Source organism: Macaca nemestrina, chromosome 3 (assembly GCF_043159975.1).
Source record: "Macaca nemestrina isolate mMacNem1 chromosome 3, mMacNem.hap1, whole genome shotgun sequence".
Taxonomy (NCBI): domain Eukaryota; kingdom Metazoa; phylum Chordata; class Mammalia; order Primates; family Cercopithecidae; genus Macaca; species Macaca nemestrina.
Window position 1 is genome coordinate 35,158,600 of NC_092127.1, and position 22,539 is coordinate 35,181,138.

The 22,539-nt window shown below is 41.0% G+C and overlaps 1 pseudogene; it reads right to left on the bottom strand.

The window, feature by feature from the left end:
- Nucleotides 1-1,816: 1,816 nt before the first annotated feature.
- LOC105463629 (methylosome protein WDR77-like) lies at nt 1,817-11,197 on the bottom strand (annotated as a pseudogene).
- Nucleotides 11,198-22,539: the final 11,342 nt, after the last annotated feature.

Below are 22,539 nucleotides of genomic sequence, written 5' to 3' on the forward strand. Positions count from 1 at the left end.
CTCTAGGTTCCTCATGAGTGGAATTGCATTTATCTTTTTATAGCTAGCCTATTTCACTCAGCATGGTGTCCTCAAGGTCCTCATCCATGTTGTAGCCCATGTCAGAATTTCCTTTCTTTTTAAGGCTGAATAATATTCCATTTTATGTATATACCACATTTTATTCATCCACTCATGTATCAGTGGACACTTGGGGAGCTTCCACCTTTTGACTGTTGTGAATAATGCTGCACTAAACATGGGTGTACAAATATCTCTTTGAGATCTTGCTTTCATTTTTTTGGATATATATCAAGAAGTTGAATTGCTGGATCACATGGTAATTGTACTGTTCATTTTTTGAGGAATTGTCATATTGTATTCCAAAATGGCTGCACCGTTTTCGATTCCCATCAACAGTGCACAAGGGTTCCAATTTTTCCATATCCTCACCAACACTTACTTTATTTTGTTTCGTTTTTGTTTTTGTTTTCAAAAAAGGTAGGCCTACAAGATGCCTGAACTGTTTATTTCATCAGCCAGTATTTTTCATTTTCTTCCTGAGGCTGAATTTCAAAACTTTAGAAGTCTACACATACTGCATTTAGACTTTCTCTATCCAGAGAAAGGGGCTGAGAGCAGAAGAGGTCAGGCCCCAGGCCGGTTTTGGGTGGGAAAAGTGGCAAAGATTTGTCCGTAACAGTCTGTGTCAGTTTTCTAACAATTAAAATGCCTTTAAGCTCTCCATTATCAAACTTTCCTCTATGGCACCTGTGACAGAAAAACACTCCTCTTTCATATACACGACACCAGCGGGGAGCAGAGGGAAGGGAGTGGGCAGAAAGGAGCGGACATTACACAGGCACAGGCCACATTTTTAATTCATCCAGAAAAAAGGATTTCTGATTTAGTTTAATGGCAAGGAGTTGTATAAAACTATAACATGTTCTGCCTCTTCCTCAAAGTGAGCTGGGCTGAATTTTTGTGATTGGAAGCATTTCTCATAATGGTGAATTAAGCGCTATAAAAAATAAAATCAATCCCATCTCTGTAAGTAGCATAAGAGCTGCTTCCAGGAACCTAGGGATGCCCACATTCCATACACGCCCTCCCCCAACCCGGACATGGCCAGTTCCTCAGACAGCTACATGGGAAGAATAAAACCCTTCTGTCAACTTTTTTGGGGAGTGAGGGAGAAGTGGTGTTTAGGGGAGATGTGGGATAGATTTTTTTTATTCCTCCCCCACTGCCCCATCCCCCCACCAAAACCTACACACACACACTCAGATGCATCTGCACACCCATTTTAAAGAAAGCTTTTCTGGCCGGGCGCGGTGGCTCAAGCCTGTAATCCCAGCACTTTGGGAGGCCGAGACGGGCGGATCACAAGGTCAGGAGATCGAGACCATCCTGGCTAACACGGCGAAACCCCGTCTCTACTAAAAACACAAAAAATTAGCCGGGCGAGGTGGCGGCGCCTGTAAACTCCCAGCTACTCGGGAGGCTGAGGCAGGAGAATGGCGGGAACCCGGGAGGCGGAGCTTGCAGTGAGCTGAGATCCGGCCACTGCTCTCCAGCCTGGGCGACAGAGCGAGACTCCGTCTAAAAAAAAAAAAAAAAAAAAAAAAAAAAAAAAAAAAAAAGAAAGCTTTTCCTCCCTGTGACTACAGGATCCCAGCATCCAGCCTCCTTCAGGCTGCGAGATGATGCCAATTAACGGCCCAGATCTAACTCATCAACATACTACAGAAGGCTCCTGTGTTACCTCACAAGCTGAGGGGACAGGGGCAAAGAAGTGGACTCTCATGGGGGACTTGCTGTTTGTCTGAAGTCCAATCTACTCAGCAACGTTCTCAGGTCCAGGGGCTGGGAGAGGTTCTGTGGACACTTGTGGCAGACGAACTGATGGTCCTGGCCCATTGTGGTAAGCAGAAAGTGACTGAATGGGGATCAAGCAGCATCTCTCGCAAGGTAACTGTGGCCTTGGCTTCTAAACGCCTTAGAAAGGCTGGAGTCCAGCACAGCCAGTGAGCCATCTTCTCTGTGAGAGGCTAGGAAGGGAACACGGTGCAAGGAAAACACCAGCCCAATGACACATTGGTCTCGTACAACTGAGCCAAGAGCACCTCTCCCTCTCTTGGAGTCCACAAGGGAGACTGTCTCATTCCCATCACAAAGATGAAGACTTCACTTTGCTGAGGATGCCAAGCTAGTGAGGTGGGAAGGCAGCCAGAGTCACTGCAGCCCACCTGTGACGCCGGCTTGGGACACAGAGTATGCCAGAATAAAATTCTACAGTCCTCACTGCAGGAAAGAAACACAGAGTCCTTGCGGAGAGAGGAAGGAGTACAGGTGTCCTGCCCAACATGAGATCAGTGTGAATTCAGTGCCGCCTGCTGAGCAAGGTCCCAATCCTTGATGCTGAAGCCTTTGCTGCCGTTGACAGCTAAGAACGCTGAGGGTAGACACAATGTTGCCATGCTCATACTTGCAGAACTTGCTGACGATAAGTGGCCGGTTCTCATCCACCTCCCACAATTCACCAGCACCTGAATCAGAAGCCGCTATGATACCTCTCTCCTCCCCCAAGTGAGGTCAGTCACTCCAGCCTCCATCTGGGCTCCAGCAGAGCAGAAGCTTTCTTTGGGGATGGCACAGGGGTCCTTAAAAAGGCAGAGGGGGCCGGGCTCGGTGGCTCACGCCTGTAATCCCAGCACTTTTGAGAGGCCGAGGCGGGCGGATCACGAGGTCAGGAGGTTGAGACCATCCTGGGTAACACGGTGAAACCCCGTCTCTACTGAAAAAAAAAAAATGCAAAAACATTACCCGGACATAGTGGCGGGCGCCTGTGGTCCCAGCTACTCAGGAGCCTGAGGCAGGAGAATGGCGTGAACCCGGGAGGCGGAGCTTGCAGTGAGCCGAGATTGCACCACTGCACTCCAGCCTGGGCGACAGAGCGAGACTCCGTCTCAAAAAAAAAAAAAAAAAAAAAAAAAAAAAAAAAAAAACAGAGGGATCCGGCCCAGCAGTGACCACTGAGACTGGAGGACCCGGAGCAGGAGCAGAAGCCCCCATGGGACCGGTACCGCGCAGATTCCAAATACTTTCCATGAAGGCCGGTGCGTTAGGGGTCGGTAGGGAAGACGGATTTCCTTCGGCATCTCCATGGTTCCAACTCCAACCTGGATTCTGGTCTGGTAGCAACTCCCACGTGCTGCACTGTTTGTTTTTGGTTGTTGTTGTTGTTTTCCCCTTGATAGTAGCCGTCCTAATAGGTATGAGATAGTATCTCATGGTTTTAATTTGCTTTTCCCTGGTGTTTAGTAGTGCTGAGCATATTTGTATGTGCTTATTGTCCATTTGTATGTCTTCTTTGGAGAAATCTCTATTCAAGTCCTTTGTCCGTTTTTAAATCATGTTGTTTGGTTTTTTTAATTGGTAAGTTGTAGGATCTCTTATCTATTCTGGATATTAAACCCTTATCAAATATATGATTTGCAAATATTTTCTTCCATTTCATTCGTTGCCATTTCATTCCGTTTATTGTGCCTGTTGGTGCACAATGATTAATTTTTATGTAGTCCAATTTATCTATTTGTACTTTTGTTGTCTGTGCTTTTGGTGTCAGGTACAAGAAATCATGGTCAAATCCAGTGTCATGAAGCTTTTCTCCGATGTTGTCTTCTAAGAGTTCTATAGTTGTAGCTCTTCAAATTTAAGTTTTTAATTCATTTCGAGTTAATTTTTGTATACGGTGGTACTTACGGGTCCAACTTTATTCTTTTGCATGTGGATATCTGTTTTTCCCAACACCATTTGTTGAAAAGACTGTCCTTTCCCCATTTACTGGTCTTGGCAGCCTTGTTGAAAATCATTTGACCACATACGGATAATTTATTTCTAGGCTTTCTATTCTGTTTCATTGGTCTATATGTCCCTTTATGCCAGTACCACACTATTTTGATTACTATACCTTTGTAATACGTTTTGGTATCAGGAAGTGTGAACCCTTCGAAGTTGTTCTTTTTAAGATTGTTTTGGCTATTCTGGGTCCCTTGAGATTCCATGTGAATCTTAAGATGGATTTTTTTTTTTCCGCTTAAGCAAAAACATTAAGATGTTGATAGGGATTGCATTAAATTTGTAGATCACTTTGGGTAGTACTGACATCAAAGCTGCCATTTTTGGTGATATAGGATTACTCTTGATTTCAGAATTTTTATCCATAGTTGACAAAACGAGATAAGGAAAACAACCATATGTAATGAGTTTCCAGAGATGTGAATATCAAAATATCAAAGAACATTCACTCTGTGTCCTCAGCTCAGGAGTCAGGCTTCTAGTTTCCTTTCTAGAACTCATTCATCTTTTTTACCCCAGCCTGCCTTACTTGTAACAGAACTGGATATGAGCATTCCTGTAAGAGCGCTTACAGAAATTCAACATGTGAAATGTTTTAAGCACCCACACTACTTTCAGTTCCAGAGAAAAAGGACTTTTGAGATGATAAGTGGCAAACAACATGCCCACTCTAAATGTAAACTCCGTCCCTTGCTTTCTACAGCAGTAGGCCTTTGCCCCCAAGGAACTTCACATTGTCCATTTCACATTTGATTTTTATTTCTTCCTTTCAGGTTTGAAAATCTGAACCTCCTTGGCAAAGCTAACTTTTAAATATATCATTATGAGAGAGCCTAATTATTTTTTAGAACCTTCATGGTCATTTATTTTTCTTAAGGGCCATTCATTTACCTGTTTCATTCACTTAGATTGAACACCCATCATGATTTTCAAAGTCATTTTGAAATAATGGAAACCCTGCCCAGTCCTTTAAAGGAAAGAGCTTACTTTAACAGATTTTGAGGGGTATCCTAGCAACCAGTCCATAGTGAAATTTATCAATTTCTTAAAGGGAATTTGCACTAAATCCATGAAAAAGACACTTCAATTTTAGTTTCTTAGGTCCATCTTTTCTACATTGTTCCAGGGATTGGACTTGATTAGATATCTTCACTTTTGAGACTTCATTTAATGACCATTGAAAACATAGTTGATGTTCTTCCACTCAGCGTAGCTCCTTTCATGCCATTGGACTCTACCTGACAATAGATAGATGGATACATAGAGAAATATTTCTAAGTTGTATAAGTATCCCAAAACTTAGTGCAAAAATTGAATACATATTTGTGCTTTTTGTTCTTATTTCTGTACATGCAAAAATACAAGGCAAAATCTTGATCCCAAGAAAAGCCAAGGCTTGGAAAGCATATTCATTCATGCCAATCTTGGCTTTGCTGGGTGCTATGAATGAGAGAATATTTATTTGGTCGTGCTTTCAGATATTAGTTGTTTCCAAGCTGCAAATGTTTTAAAAAAATTCTGAACGCAAATCAAAATAAAAATTTTCCCCAGGTATGTAGACAAGTCAAGCATGAAATAGCATAAACAGAGTATATATTCTGCAAGTAGGATTTAAAATTGAGAAGGCTATTAAAATTAAATAGCATTAACAATTCAACTCTAGATAACCCAGGAATAATGCCTGCATAGAAAATTCATATGGGTGAGTGAGACTTATTCTCAGTCTTTTTGCTATCTTGAAAAGCAAAATGAAATTGTTCTGTGCATTGGTCTATGGGATTTAGAATTCATGCATTGTTTACAATACAGTCATTTAGTGTTTGGCTAGATAGAAATGGACATTTGTTTAAGGACATGCAGGTATAAAAAGTATATACTTGTTTTAATTAGTACTATGATAATTTAATTATAGGGAGAGAATTTACATAATTTAGCTGGCTGACTAATGTTTCCTTGATATGTGCTGGTGAAAAAATGAATACTTTAAGCATTTAGTAGCTGATATTTACACTGATAGCCTATTTCTGGCACAATACCCACTAACACAGTTTGAATTTATGTAGAATATTTTTCCTTTCAAAATATTAGGTATTTGGCCAGATGCAGTGACTCACACTTGTAATCTCAGCACTTTTGGTGGCCGAGGCAGGCGGATCATTTGAGGTCAGGAGTTTGAGACCAGCCTAACTAACATAGTGAAACCCCACCTCTACTTAAAAAAAAAAAAAAAAAATGACCTGGGCATGGTTGCTCATGCCTGTAGTCCCAGCTACTCAGGAGGCTGAGGCAAGAAAATTGGTTGAACCTGGGAGACAGAGGTTGCAGTGAGCTGAGATCACACCACGGCACTCCAGCCTGGGCGACCTCTGTCTCAAAAAAAAGAAAAAAAAAAGTATTTAATAAAGATTTGTTTTGTTTATTTCACCATACTAATTATTCTTTACCGTCTTTTTATCTAAATGTACTCTGAATTATTTAAAATTTTATTCTTTCGGTTATTCTTTGAGCTCTTTTAATATTACTTTTGCTTTTTTCATCATGTTTGCTTATTTTTTATTTGTTGCATCTATTTTTAACTAGTTAGTTTGAAAGATTATTGTTCTTAAACATTTGATCCTTAGCTCATTGAATCCTGCTATATTTGTTTTCCTTTATCTTTGGTTTCCTGAAAGGAGTCAGGTTATTATTAGTTTTTGTTGGCCACAAGGAAGTCTGAGGGGGTGACAGCAGCAGCAAGGGCTCACACCAGGGAGGTGGGAAAGGTTGGAACCCATCCACTTCCCTGGTATGGTCCTTCTCCTTTGACTTCTCTCATCCCCAAGGCCATCAGTGTTGATTCTCCAAAGAATCTTAGCCAGTGCCATTTAAGCATCCCCCACAGGCTAAGAAGGCTTTACAAGGCAAAATTGTCTTATTTATTCAAACAGCACACTTGGATTCCTATCACCTTAGGCAGTCCTCAATTCACAACTCCCAGAACAGCAATTACTGACTGAATAGCTGTATGCTGACTTTATGCCCTATATCTGCTGTAAATTGGTTGTTTGGAACTCAGGAAGCATTTTCCAGAAACATTCCCATTCTTGTGTCTGGGTTCCTAGGTCAGTTGGCAAAAGCCCAGAGAATCTAAACCAGTCTGACTCTTCCCCTTTTTTCTTTTATTAAAAAAAAAAAAAAAAAAAAAAAAATCTTAGCATACTGAAGTCTTTTCTGTATATATTTACAACAATCCCAAGGAATTGGGTTTTTATTGAGTAAGTTTTAAGCCACTCCTTCCAGGGTTAAATGAGGTAATGGGAGAACTAGACAGGGATGGCAAAAATGAGCACAGAATGTGAGCTGCAGTCTCAGATGGCTGTTCCTGGAGCAAATGTGACAATTGGAGAGTAATTCCAGCACAGGGGACTGAGGACATTGGAGGCAGAGATAAGCACAAACACTTGCTGAGTGAAACTATCAAATATGTGGGGCACTTGGGATGGGAGTATGGACACAGAGACCAACGCATGTCTGTGTTTTATCTTCAGCAATGCTAAACAGATTTATGGGCACCTCACTAAAATGGACTATGTGGGAGATCCTCAAGGGATTCCAGAGAGTAAGAGATGTCAAATGGAAATTCATGGTATAGAACTTATCATTACTAATGGTTTTACTCTCAATCTTGATGACCTCCAAACGGTTTTTCCTTAAGATCTTAAATTTCTCAATCTGCAGCTCTCTACTGCCACCATGGTGGCAGGCATTCAGCCACTGAACTGGAGAACTGAATACTGAAAGAAGCCAAGACTAGCACAGTGGTGTTGTAATACCCTTAATTAAAAGAGAAAAGCATTAAATTACATTAAAAACAAAATCGTGGGCTTTTGTTTTGTTTTGTTTTGTTTTTCGTTTTCTTGAATGCTGATGATTAAGGAAAGGAAAGTCTAATTAGAGGAGGATAGAGAGATTTGGAATGGGACTTGTGGCTGCTTTCAAGTGCTTTGAAAGTTGGTGGCATTGATTCCTTTTGAACTTTTTTCTTTTCAATGTTTTTCTGTGTGAGTCTGGATTGTTGCCCTCCAACCCTCCTGCTCTTCCCTCACCACACACACAATCTTTTAGTTTGGCTCACAAATGAAACAAAAATGGAACAATAAATGAGAAACAAGAAAGGTGGATTCCTGAGATAAAGTATCAGAGAGGAAGAAAGTGAAAGGGATCAAAGGAGATATTGAGGGGGAAGATTTCTCAAAGCAGAACTGAGAGAGTAAGGAGAGAGACAGAAAAGGAGATGAGAGCAAGGGAGAGAAGAAAGCAAGGGACAAAGGGAAAGAGTAAGGCAGGGAGAAAAAGGGGGAGAGAGAGGTGCAGAAATAGCGCAGCAGATTCAGTGAGGATCTGATGTTAGCAATTTCAGATGGGGCAGAGAAACTTTTGATCTCACAGTTCTTTTAGCTAGTGCTGTGGACCTGCAAGTGCTTGGTTGAGATCAAAGAAACCTGGAATCAGAACAGCTTAAGGACTTCGTTCTTATCTCTGGCTTCACATTAGATCCACCCAGGGAGTTTTAAAAGCCACCTAGACCTGCCTCACCTCCCAGAAACAGGGACCAATTGACCTGGGGAGTGGCTTGGACACCAATATTTTTTAAAGTTAACTGGGTGGTTGTAATGCCCAGTCATGGTTGAGACCCTAGGCAGGTCTGCAGACATTGAGGCAGTACAAAACTGGCTTTGTGTGCTTGTGGGATGCTGTTTGTAAGCTAGTTGTCACCCTGAGGAGCTTGTCTACATCTGAGTACTTTTAAAAGACTAGCTATTCTAACAAAAGAGGACCCCTGGGGTGCTCTCCTGTGCTGAACTATTTCTAAGGAGTATGGGCTCCACAAAAGCCGTGGATAACCTGAAAAAATATAGCATCTATGATAATTATCAAATAGGTTCTTTCAACCATATTATTCTTACATTATAAATTCTTTCATTCTTTTTTTTTCTTGACACAGAGTCTCACTGTTGGCCAGGCTCCCAGGCTAGAGTGCAGTGGTGTGAACACAGCTCACTGCAACCTCAAACACCCAGGCTCAAGCATTTCTCCCACCTCAGCCTCCCATGTAGCTGGGACTACAGGTGTGTGCCAACATGCCCAGATAGTGTGGTTTGTTTGTTTGTTTTTTGTAGAGACAGTCTCATTATATATTGTATTACCCAGGCTGGTCTTGGACTTCTAGGCTCAAATGATCCTCCTGCCTCAGCCTCCCAAAGTGTTGATATTACAGGCATGAACCATCACGCCTGGCCAAAATATTTCTTTGTAAAATAACTTGTTCCTAGTCCCCTTTTTGGTGGCTCTTCTGCTGCTCAGATATACAAAGAAAGAAAGCTCTTTTGCTTCAAACTGTCAATTAATATAGGCAAATTTCTCAAACATTAAAGAATTTTGCAGCTGGTCAATAAAAAAATTACTACAGCTGGATTTTTAAAGCAGGGGCCAAGAAATTTGAAAGAAAGGATCCTTATTAACTAGGATATTATCATCATTATTAACAACTACTCTTTAATGAGCACCTACTGTGTACCAGGCATCATATTAGGTGAGTTAGAGAGGAAATGTCATTTCATGCTGACTACTCTCTATCCAAGGTTTAAATGTTGTTGACAGTGATTACAAGAGCTAGTAGAACATTTAAAGGAGTTTTGTTCACATTCCCTGAGAAGTCATTGCAGTATAATGGCAACTTTGTCTGGAAGTTAGAAACCTAAGAGACCTATTCATTTCTCCAAGTTGTGGCTCTTTTATTATTAAATGTGTTCAGACTGCATGATTTTGTAAGTTTATGAAAATCATGGTAAGAATATGTAGTTGGATAAAACTACGAGCTGTTGGGTGCAATACTGATTTATTTCTGGTGCTTTGCAATTTCCATTTCCATTATAAATGTCATTATTTTGATTCTCACTCAGCTCCCTTGTGAGGTAAGCAGTATAGATATCACCTCGCCATTTCTGGAAGCAAGCCTGGGAATGTTATTTTTTCTTAAGAAGTACTACAGAAAGGGCAGTCCGTTTTTTTTCTTTCTTGCAGTGTGAAGCAGTGGGAAAAGTAATTGAAAGGTTCTATGACTGCTAAAACAAATATACAAAGAAATGTAAAAGCTTGACTTTTTCACTATGCATTGCAAATATTTTACAAATTTTCATTTTATAGAAGAAAAAAATCACGTGACTTGTTTCTCTCTAAAGTACTCTCCTTGAAAAGGCAGTTCAGTCTCCTAGCAACCAACACTTCTCCAAATGAGAAAAATGTCTGGAGGAAGGGAGACACTACAATTACACAATGAATAGAGCAGAATTCTCATGAGCCTGGAAGAGACTCATAAAGGGCATCTTAGCCCATTTCCATTTTCCCAGTGTCAGCTTTGGGGATTCTCAGAAGCTCCAAACAGAATCACCAGCAAGGTCAAATGTAGTGGCTTACCTTATGCCTAGGCCTGGTACTGGGGCCTCTTCCCTCCCACCCCCTTGGAGCTTTGCTCTTTATAACCTTAAGAGTAAAATCCTCTGGAGTAGTGCTGTCAAAAATGGCAGCTACTAGCCTCATGGTTTGAGGGGGGAAACCAGTATTTTCTCTTCTACACCCCCAACAACACTTCTGGTCACCAAAATGTGTAGAGCTTTTTCCTATGACAAGCAATTCTCCAATTTTCTGAGGACACCAACTGGATGTCCTACGATTTAACTCAATTCTGACCACCATTTACCTGGAGATAGTATCTGATCCCACAGGTTAAGGACTCAGTCCCCCAAGAAGGTTCCCCACTTCAGATGTCAATCACAAGTAGTGAGCCCCGGGTTGCCCATAACTTCCGTCTGACTTAGCTGATAATAACAGGTCCTCTCTGGCAAGGGCAGCTCACGGAACTCAGGAAAACAGTTTACTTACAAAATTACCAGTTTATTACAAAGAATACAATTTAGGTACAGCCAGAGGGAAGAGATGCCTTGGGCGAGGTACGGGGGAAGGGATGTGGAGCTTTCATGACCCCTCTGGGCCACTGTCTCTCACAGCACCTCTATGCATTCACCAACCCAGAAGCTCTTCAAACCTCATCCTTTTGGGTTTTTATGGAGGCTTCATCTTGTGGGTGTAATTAATCAAATCGTTGAGCACTGGGATCAACTCAACCTTCAGACCTTCTTCCTTTCCAGAGGTGGGGGGATTGGAGCTCAAAATTCCGACCTCTAATCACGTGGTTGGATTCCCCAGCACCCATTCCCCTAGCCTGAGGCTGTCCAGAGCCCCCAGCCACCAGTCTGAGAGACTGGTGTATATAGAAAGACATGACTACTTCAGAGATTGCAAGGGTTTTAAGCGCCATGTGCCAAGAAATGGGAAAAGAAGACCAAAATAGTATTTCTTATCATACCATACATGGCTATTTAAATTAAAAGACTGAAATTTTAATTACCTAAAATTAAATAAAAAAGCAGTTCCTCACTCACACCAGCCACATTTCAAGTGTTTAATAGCCACATGTGGCTAATGGTTGCTATATTGGACAGGTCAGTTTTAGAACGTTTCCTTCATTCCAGAAAGTTCAATTCTGCTCCAGAGGCTGCTCTGGAGAGCGCCCACAGATCAGATTTGGATAGAGAAATTTCAGGTAGAAAGGGTTTGGTTGTATGAGGGGCATTGAAATTGCCTCTCTGAATTTTACTTTCATCCTTAGATTTTTCTCACCATATATACACATTAGTTTTTTTTTTTTCATATAGTTCCATCCAATTGAAAAAGGAATTTTGAAAATTGGTAAGTTAACATTATGAATGCAACTAAGAGTTGCAGAGGGCAAGAATGGGAGAGGACAAGTACTTTGGGACAATCATGCAATTGATGTTTTCTGTAAATTTAAATCTGAAAGTTTATGGTACCAGTAGGAGCAGCAGGTCACTAACAATAAAATTCTACCTCAAGATAAGTTGATATGGGATAGTCTGAAAGTCTTAGACATTGTTGTTTTTTATTCCATTTTTGGTTTGCATTGTTTGGCCAGCACATGAGCAAATGCTGGCATTCATGTTTGGGAATGAATACGAATTTCAAAAGATAGAACAGGATTTTCTTCTGGATTTCCTAGTCTTCTCTTTTTCTTTCTACTTATACACCACGTTAATAAGCTGCTTTGATGCCCTATGCACATGAAATAACTCAGTGCTTTGGAGGAGAAGATGAGGCAGAACTGGACTGTGGTGGTCCTGTATTCTGAATCCATCTGGACTGAGACCCTGAGAGGACCCGGGTATTAGACATCGGTGGAACCAGCTTTGCAAAATTATGACAGCAAGAGAAATCTGACATAGTTGATTCCATCTTGCTTCTAACTTCAGAGCTTTCCTCAGTCATCTCTGGGCATAGGCCAAGCTAACTTTGGAAGGAATTTAATTTATAGTTTAACCTTAAAGTGAAGATGATAATACCCCTTCCCAAAACTAAACTGCCTTTGTAAAACTAAAGAAAAGCCACAAGGTTAGGCTCATGAGAAAGGGTCCCCAATTCTGTGAAGACGTAGATGTAATTAAACAATAACTAACCATTGTTCCAGAGGTCACAAGGTTTGTAACTTCTCCAATTCCTCCTATAGATAACATCGCTATTTGTAGAACCTAAGATTGGCCTTTTGAGATGTTTTTCTGAGATGTTTTTTCTGCATTTCTGATGACTGGCTGTCTCCACATGCACCCTCATGACTCAGCCAGTCCTACCTACCCAGAGGTAGACTCAGTGCATGGGACCATTTTCCACACACCTATAATTGCTTCTTCAACTAATCAGCAGTACCTATTCCCTAGCCCCCTGCCCACCAAACTATCCTTGAAAAACCTTAACTCTGAGCCTTCAGGGAGACTGATTTAAGTAGTAACTCTGATTCCCTCTTGACTGCCCTCCCATGGATTAAACTCTGTCTTTACTGCAATGCCATGATCTTAGTGAATTGATTTTGTCTGTGTAGTGGGCAGAAAGAACCCACTGGATGATTACATAAGGACCCATCAGTGAAATATCCAGCTCAGGCCACTGCTAGCACAGATCCCCCAAATGGAGCCTTAGCTCCCACATGGCTGTGGGAGCCAAGCAGTCAATATGTGCCTGTCAAAAATGGATGCACTTATTCTCTTTTCTTTTTTTTTGTTGTTGGGACAGGGTCTCCCTCTGTTGCCCAGGCTGTAGTGCAGTGGTACAATCAGAGCTCACAGCAGCCTCAGTGTCCTGGGCTCAAGTGATCCTGCTACCTCAGCCTCCTGAGTAGCTGGACTACAGGCATGTGCCACCACACCCAGCTAATTTTTGTATATATATATATATTTTTTGTAGAGATAGAGTTTCACTATGTTTCCTAGGAGGCTGGTCTTGAACTCCTGGGCTCAAGCAATCCTCCTGCCTCAGCCACTCGAAGTGATTACAGGCGTGAGCCATCACACCCAACCTGGATGCTGTCATTTTTGATGGCAGTCTGTGTTTTCCTGGAGGGAGGGGCATCCATGAATGCTGTAGCAGAGAACTCAGCTGAATCCATATATCATTCGTCGAAGAAATTTCACATCACAGTTTTTAATTTTAATTCCAGGACTCTCATAGTTATGTCCACATTTATAAAAATTTATTCTGTGCTTCCACAAAGCAGTTCTAAGTTGTATTTCTTCCTCCATAAAGTGAACATTATTTCTTAAGAAAATATTTTTACAGATAAGTCTCTGGAAGTCTTAATTTTAGAAAATGTATGTCAGCTTGAGAGGTGAGAATAGAGCAAAACCAAGAGATACCTGAGAATTTGACTTAGTGTATAGAAGTGTGGCTTCCTAGGAAATGGCCAAATTTAAGGGCTCTGTGATCTCTTGTACCCACAGGGTGCTGGGCAAGACATGATGGAACAGCTATGCCGAAAGGGAGGATGTTTACTGACATGCTCAGGGAGTGATATAGCACCCACATTCCTGCCCAAGGGGAATCAATCCCAAATGAGAATCCAAGCCAGAATTGATCCACAGCACTAGTGAAGGTTTAAAACATTGCTCTTTCCATGTGGCTGCAAAATACAGAAAGCAGATCATGGCAGAGCAAAAAACAGATGCACAGAGTTGGTTGAGTGTCTAAAAGTTTCAGGGTCATGATCTTGTTTCCTTAATGACTAGAGCCAGCAGCCGGCAATCCAGAGCACAGGGAAGCAAGCAAAACACACCTTCCTGGAAATCAGTGACTAGATCATAATAAAAGGGGAAGCGTTTTAAACATTCATTAGACTCAGATTGGTAACTTTCTTTATTTTTATGCAAATCAACCTGCAAGCCCTATTTTGGCCCAGTGGTAGAAAATTAACTTTGCCAATTCAACAAAACTCAATTGCTTCTGGTTTGAAATACAGTCAGGTCGGAATTTAAACTTAAGAAAATATTTCTGGGGCCCTCCTGCTTCACACACACACCTAGACATCCACGCATGTTCTTCCTGCATCTGGAATCTGAGGAGTAGCTATTTTTTTCTACTGTGGTTTATAGTATCACACCGTCCACTCTGAAACTGCTCTCCTAGAGCTCTATACAGGAATTGGGGCATGGATTTCCCAAACTTTTAAATACTCAAAACAAATTTGGGGGTTCAATATTGCCTTGTTCTGGGGCTAGATGCTGGGGATGAGGTATGGGATGGGGAGGGGCAGTGAGTCACCATTTTATTGGTGTCTAAATGCCTTCGCTCTCTCCTTTCTTTTCCATCCTCCCTCCAGTCCTCCAGGGACAGCTGCTGTCTGTCCTCGGTGTAGAGGGAAACTGTTTACACACGTGTACATTCTTCCTCTCCCCGTGACTTATAGCATGCCCAAAGCCTCCAGTGCTCCACTGTCTAGCTCTCTGGAAACACAAATCTTTGTCTCTCTTAACAAAGCCAGCCTCCTGCAAATGAATGTCTTGCTTTCTTGTTTGTTATTTATGTTAGAGATGGGCAGAAATTAATTTAGCACTTTAATTGATGTCTTTGTTGTAGGTTTTACCCACCTTCCTCCTGGGAGCAATGAATGCTTTTGATTAATTGTGTGCCAATCCCAGAGGCCACTAGAAACTACTAGAATCACAGGGAATGAAGAAAACACATTAGTTACAAGGTCAAATATAATGCTATAATGATGATAATGATGATAACCATCATGTGTTGAGCTTTTATTATTTGCCATGCACTGTTGTGAGATCTTTCTTTGTCTCATGTAATCCTCAGGCCAATTCTGTGAAGTAGACACTGTTCCCATCATAAATTATTTTTTTTTTCTTGAGATGGGGTCTCCCTCTGTCACATAGGCTGTAGTACAGTTGTGCAATTATGGCTCACTGCAGTGACGGCCCTCCTGGTTCAGTGATCCTCCCCCACCTCAGCCTCCTGAGTAGCTGGGACTATAGGTGTGCACACCCATGCCTGACTAATTTAAAAAAAAAAAAAAAAAAAAAAAAAAAATATATATATATATATATATATATATATAAATAAAATTTGTAGCGATAGGGTCTCACTTTGTTGACCAGGCTGGTCTCAAACTCCTGACCTCATGTGGTCCTCCCGCCTTGGCTGGGATTCCAGGTGTAAGCTACTGTGCCTGGCCTCCCATCTTACTTTACAGATGAAGAAATTTCCAGTCTTAGGAAGGAGAGGACGTGTGACCAGCATTGTCCAGCTGGGAACTAGAGGACAAGGGATGCGAACCTCCGTAATCTGACTCTGGGACCCTTGTTCAGAGTCACCCACCATATTCCTTCCTCACTGAGTGTCATGAATATCCTCCAGACTGCAGAAGAACTAAAACAATTATCAGAGCATTTCCACCATATTGTGTTAACTATATACTCTTTCACACTTTCAAAGGAAGATCACTTCCATAATAAAATCTACCAGAACATTCAAAAAGAAAACGTTCTTCAATTGATCTTGCCCATATAAGGGCAAATGATGTTATATTGTCCTTAAATGAAAAAAAAAAAAAAGCAAACCAGTGATGGAGATAGCCCCAAAAATGAAATTATAATGCTCCAGAGGCCATATTTGACTTGGAAATGCCTGAGCCAGCACGTATTCTAAGGGTATGTGCATTTTCAGGAGGGGCATGCACTCCTGGTTTCATGTACTCCCTGCTATCTTAACCTTGGCTCATTCACACATTTATATTACTCACTGGCTCCTGAAGAGAGATGAATTGCCATTAATTAATTCATCTGTGTTATAGGTATAAATGCAATGTATTAGATCCTTGTCATTTGCAGATCTACTTTTTGAAGTGTGTGACCTGTAGCTCTTTTAAACTTTGTTAAGTACAAGTTTTAAATCCTGCTCAACATGTCACACAGGGCCACAAATAAGTGAGCCTGAAACCACCAGAACTCACATCTCCAAGTTTTGTTCTGCAAACATAAAAGAAGATTTTTTCTGTGTAGTAGGGGTTAAATCATGAACTATCAAAATAGCCATACATGTGGATATGTATAAACGTCCTGCTGTATGCTAGTAAGTATAAAATAATCACCTATCACAGCCATGCAAGGTTTAATCTAGACAATATTCAGGAGCAAGGCTACCAGAAATCAACACAATGAAAACACCAAGAGTGGCTCCAAGAAACAAAGTATGTTACAACTTAAAAAGACAGCCCGAAAAATCAGTCTGGGATGTTTTATGTAGCAAGAAACAGCTTCAAATACCTAAGCAGGCCCTGGGGGCATTGGGGAGTGGAAGAATCAGATATTCTTAATTACATCAAAGATTCATGGAGGATACTTCAAGTTCAGCATGTTTTATTTAAAAGGCAGAATGTGAGTAATACATTAAAATATATACACCAAGAATGTACTCTAAGTCATAAAGGATATTTTCATGTGAAATGGGGCCAAATATAATTATATGAAAATTTTGCCCAACTCCCTTGACAATACTGAGTTAGACAGTTTATTAAATCTGCATATCAGTTCTGTAAAAAAAAATTTAAAAATAAGACAAAACGCTTCTCTATCCATATGGCCTTTGTGAACTGTCTGCCTGTGGGAGATTTGTTACGTGTGAGAATGAAAGTGCAAGAAGGATCCAATGTGAGAGAACGGAGTGCCTTTCCTGTAGTTTTAGGGAGAGGACTGTGCCCAACATGGGGCCACCTACTAAACAATCCTTGGTGTGTGCTTGGTGCATGACTGGAATGCTGACCTATAGCATTTCCCCATTTTTTTTTAAAAGCTGAATTTTCTGCAGGTAAACCAGAAACATTTGGGTACTCCAGTGAAGTGATGTTAAACATGTTCGTGCATATGTTGAGGGCAGGGCAAGCCATCCGACCATGTGTTATCACACACTGCCAAAAGCAGACGGTTGGAGTTATCAAATCCACCTTACAGACTCAAGACAATATCTCCTCTTGTCCACAGGATGGACATAAGATTTTCCAATATCTACATACAAAGAAATTCTTCCAGGGAATAGTTTCCCCAAAGCAGGCAGAAAATGAAAGCCCTTCCATCTGAATGATATTAATTAGCTGCTATCTCCACCATGCCTGGTCTATCTACTGTTTACACGTGATCAAGAATGTGGGAGATGGCTAAATTTCAGCACAAAAAAAAAAGAAATATGGAAATTAGAGAAGTCAAAGAATGGCAAGTTGGTTAGTCATTTGAGTTTTAGAGCTATTCTGGGGCCTGGGAGTCTCAAGGTGCTATTTAAACTCAAAGACCATTTGGAAGTTTTTTTCAATATTCAAGTTATGTGAGTTTCAATATTTATGCTGAAGTTAATATTATAAAGACGACTCTATCTTGCTTGTGGAAGAAAACAAAGAAAAGTGGTTAGTTACATGGTTTACCACTCAAGGCATTTGAGAGCTTGCCACTTCATCGTTAGTTTGTGCGGAAGCTGTGCTGGGAATTTTATCCGGATGGCAAATGGCCGAACATGGAAAATTAGCATTTCAGATGAACATCTTGTGCTCAGAATTGAAAACCCATCAGGACATGTAGGCTCTGGGCCCCAAAGGCCCTCATCTGGATAGAGCATCATTGACCACCTGGAGCTAAGCCATCTTTACCTCTCTGCCTTTGCAATCTCTACTTATTTGTTTCCTCCTTCTTGTTTGCTTATTTCGGCTTTCAACTCTACTGGGCATAAAATACTTGTGTTTTGTCCAGGGCTCAGTAGTCATGAAAATCTCAAAGTTTGACTGCACCACAGTTGGGGGTGTTTAATTAAGACTAGACACCATCCTAGAATTTCTGTGCCCACCAGACTTGCATTGTGATATTCCAGCAAGTCAAAAGGAGCAGACAACGTAGCTAAGTGGAACTGATATACATGGAACATGGGCAGAGTGAAAGGAAAAGAAACACATGGATTTATTCTGGCATTTGCCAATTGGCTGGTCATAATCTTCACTGTGGCCAAAGTAGGTCTCTTTATCGTGAAAACTTAATGTTTTTAAATGGCAAAGTTCCTTATGGAGCCTCAGAAGGATACATTGCATTTAAGGAGACAATGTTAATTTGTTTCAAAAACTTAAGTGCATGGAGATGATGACCAGATCAATGCCATGATTTCATTCTGAAAATTCTTTTCTGTTTATTGCCCTGAGTATGAATTATAGTGTGAGGCTGTCCAGCCCTGCACTTGCCCTGAATTCTGTTCTGTGTCACAGAACCTGCTTCATCTTCTTCCTTGCGAACACAGCTTGCTGTAGCCTCGACCTCCTGGGCTCAAGCAATCCTCCTACCTTAGCCTCCTGAGTAACTAGGACCACAGGGCCGCTCCACCATGACTTGCTAATTTTTTATTTGTACTTTTAGTAGAGATGGGGTCTCCATATATTGCCAGGCTGGTCTCAAATTCCTAGGCCTAAGTGATCCTCCTGCCTGAGCCTCCCAAAGTGCTGGGATTACAGGTGTGAGACAGCATGTCAGACCTACTTCACTTTCTTACAACCCAAAAACTGCAAACAATTTCTAGGATCAGTGAATTTTAAATTCACACCTGTCTAGCCTTGCCTCACCTTGTCCATTTTCATTCTTTATTATAATAATGATGGGGGAGGAGGACTGTTTAAAAAGGAAATGCAAAGAGAGCAGCTAAGCCAAGAAGTAAATCATGAAGTTTGCTGTTTGGTCAGTTGGCCAATCGTTTCTGTGATGAATCTACTTAGACTTAATTTCCAATATTGATTTATTTATAGGGCATGAACTGGTAATTAGTTATTGACTCTGAAAAACAAATTATTTACAAAGCATATATTCTGTGATGTCTCATGATACCAGTGAGTTTTGGAATGACCAATGACTTTTCAAAGCAGCTAATTCTTTACCTGTGCACAAAAGTCTCCAGTGGCTACTAGGCTGCTTATGAGAAATCCAGGTCTAACTCATTTGAAAACAATCATTCTGAGAACAAACCTTAAAATATAAGCTAGTCTATGTGATGAAATAATAGCTAAGAAGTAGAGTCAAAGAAAGGAAGAGGGCTGGGTGTTGCGGCTCTTGCCTGTAATCCCAGCACTTTGGGAGGCCAAGGTGTGTGGATCACTTGAGCTCAGGAATTTGAGCCAGCGTGGGCACCCGTTTTTACAAAAAATAAAAATATTAGCCAGGTGTGGAGGCTGAGGCATGAGAATTGTTTGAGCCTGGGAGGTTGAAGTTACAGTGAGTCATGATCACACCACTACACTTCAGCCTGGGTGACAGAGTAAGATCCTGTCTTGAGAAAGAGAGAGACAGAGAGAGAGAAAGGAAGAGCTAGATGAACCTGTTTTTGCAAAGCAATATCAAAAGGGGTTTGAATAAATATGCTTTACATTTCCTTTCGGCCTCATCCATCTTTTCGATGCCCTGAGTTGCCCTGAACCTATTTATTATTGGTATGCCACTAGACAGAGGTCACTTCGTCTCTCTGCACCTCCATTATTCTTTTATTCAAACCCACCTTAAAAATAGCTCAAGAGTATAGAATATGTCAATGTTTCAAGATGGAATTGACATTTCAAAATAAAATGACTGCTTTCAAAAACATTAGAAACATTTTTCTCCACTCTTAAAGTCATCATCGTATCTGCTGTTAATTTGTTTACTCATTAATTCTCTCCATAAGCCCCTCGTGAGGACTTCTTACATGCCCTGTTTTGGGTTTGTATTGGCAAATAGCCTCAACTCACCACTGTCCTAATACAGTTGACAGCTATAGTCTGGAGCACATACCTCCTAAAAGTAAAAGGCTTAAAAAAGTTCTCTGGGCTTTAAAGGACCTGAACCTGAAGATGGCTTAAATAAGTGTGTCCTTCAGTATCTTTAATTAATCTGGTTGAGGGAAATCAATAAAACTCTACAAAAGAGAGTCACTAAAGGTAGACACTAAAGGTAAAGTTTTGTAAATTTGAGTTTCTAGCAGTAAGCAAGTGGCTGTTAGTTTTAAGGCCTGGAAAGAGGGACGGGTCAGGGAATCTCTCCAGTTCTCAGCTCCTCTGTTTATAAACATATGTATAAAGGGAGGACCACTTGACTTTTCACCTACTCTGTGATCACAAGGTGGCAGTATTTCTGAACTTTGCTGCTGTTGTCATTTCAGGTAAAATGGAATTGGGCAGAATTGCTGCAGGGAAGCCAGAATAAATTTAGAAGAACCTCAGCATGTGAAATAAAACCAACCAGAAAATAAAAATAAACTGATTATTTTCCACATTTTGTTACTTTACATTTTTGGAGGCATAAGCCTATGCCTAGGAGTTAAAGGCATTTGAAAGGCTACAATTTAGTGACGTCTTCTCAAACTCTCACATAGTGAGAGCTGGTAAAGGCCTGGGGAGGATAGGAGGGTGATGAGCCTGGGAAGTGAACTGAGGTCTGATCACAAAGGACTTTGCATGCAGGAATAAGGAGATTTGACTCTAGCCCTTAATGGGAGAGCCACTGAAGGCTTTTAAAACAAGAGGGGATGGTAGTGGAAATAATCAGATTGCCTCTTTGGAAAGATAACTATGAAAGTATTTAGTAGTTTTTCAGTGGGGGGAGGGAACATGTTTAGTATTGGAGGTAGGCTGACTTGTCAAAAAGCAATTCCAATCATTTAAACAAGACCTGATTATCCAGATTCAAGAAATGGTGGAGAGATGGAGAAAAAAATTAAATAAAAAATACAGTCCATTGGACTCAGTGAAAGAAAGGAAGTTTAGGAGAGAAAGTGGTATACCAATGGGGCCTGTTAAATATCAGTTGGAAAAGATTCCTCATCCATTGAGAATTAGGAATTCACATCTGAGGGAGAAAGAGGCTGTGTGATCTTAAAGTCATAGATTTGAGTATTGTTGGGGTCTAGGTAGGAAGCTGAAGCTAAGAGAGTGGGCAAATGAGGGGTGTCAATAGTGGGGACACCCCATCTCTTAGCAACATTCCTTAACATCCTTGGCACCTGGTCCTTCTGAGGCATCATCCCTTCAAATGATTTTCCCCCAAATTATAATCACTATGGTATAGCAATATTCTTCTATATGGCAACTAATATTTTCTGAAACTTATATAAATATTGAATACATGCATCTTACAATTGCCTTTCTGTAAGCTGTGTGTATGGGCATCTTGATTAAAATTTCCTGTTTGTAATGATCTGGAAACATGTAATCCAAATAAAAGAGACGTGTTTGTCAGGCAAAAGCAGTTTTAAGGCAAAATGTGTCCCCCCCCAGCCCAGCCCCCTATAACTTTACTTTGGCTTTTACCCAGTTACTAAGTTTAAAGCTATACCTGGACAAGAAAAGGAGAAGAGAAGAAATCCAGAGAAAGTTGTCAATCCTACCTGGGTATCAGTGGTTCTTAAAACAAAAACCACACAGGCCAGGTACAGTGGCTCATGCCTGTAATCCTCTCACTTTGGGAGGCTGAGCTGGGAGGATCACTTGAGCTCGAGTTTGAGACCAGCCTGGGCAACACAGTGAGATTTTATCTCTACTAAAAAGATAAAAATAAAAAAAATTAGATGGGCATGGCGGCTCATGCCTGTAGACCCAGCTATTGGGAGGCTGAGGTGGGAGGATCACTTAAGCCCAGCAGGTCAAGGCTGCAATGATCCATGATTGTGCCACTGCACTCCAACCTGGGTGAAGTGACACAGCAAGACTCTGTCTCGAAATACACACACACACACTTGGGTCTTGTCTGTGGAGATTTTGATCCAGCAGGTCTGAGGAACAAAAACCAAGAGAGAATGGTTTTATGTAAAAGCCACAGGAGAAGCATTTAAAAGAGAGACTAGGAAACCCTGCCTAATGCAGCAGAGATGCTAACTATGAGACAGATCAGACAGTACCCTAAATATCCCTAAACCCATGAGGTCCTTAGGGGGGCTGCCATTGGGGTGTGAAGGACCAGATCGTTTGCTGAAGTGAATTTGTAACAGTGGTGAAGGAGGTTCTTATAACTCAAGGAAAGGAATTTGTTGACTAAAGCTTTGTTGAACAGCGGTGGGGACCCATTTGGGATTGGAACCTATAGATTTAAAATGATTTCAGTTTGCATGAATTCATAAATTCAGTCAATGTTGTTGTAGGCACTGAGGACAGAGAAGTGAATAAAATTTACCAGAATCATACATTTTAGAGAGAAGCGGACAATAAACAGGTAACTCAACAAAGATGTTCATTTTAGAAAGTGGTAAGTGCTGTTGCAGGAAACA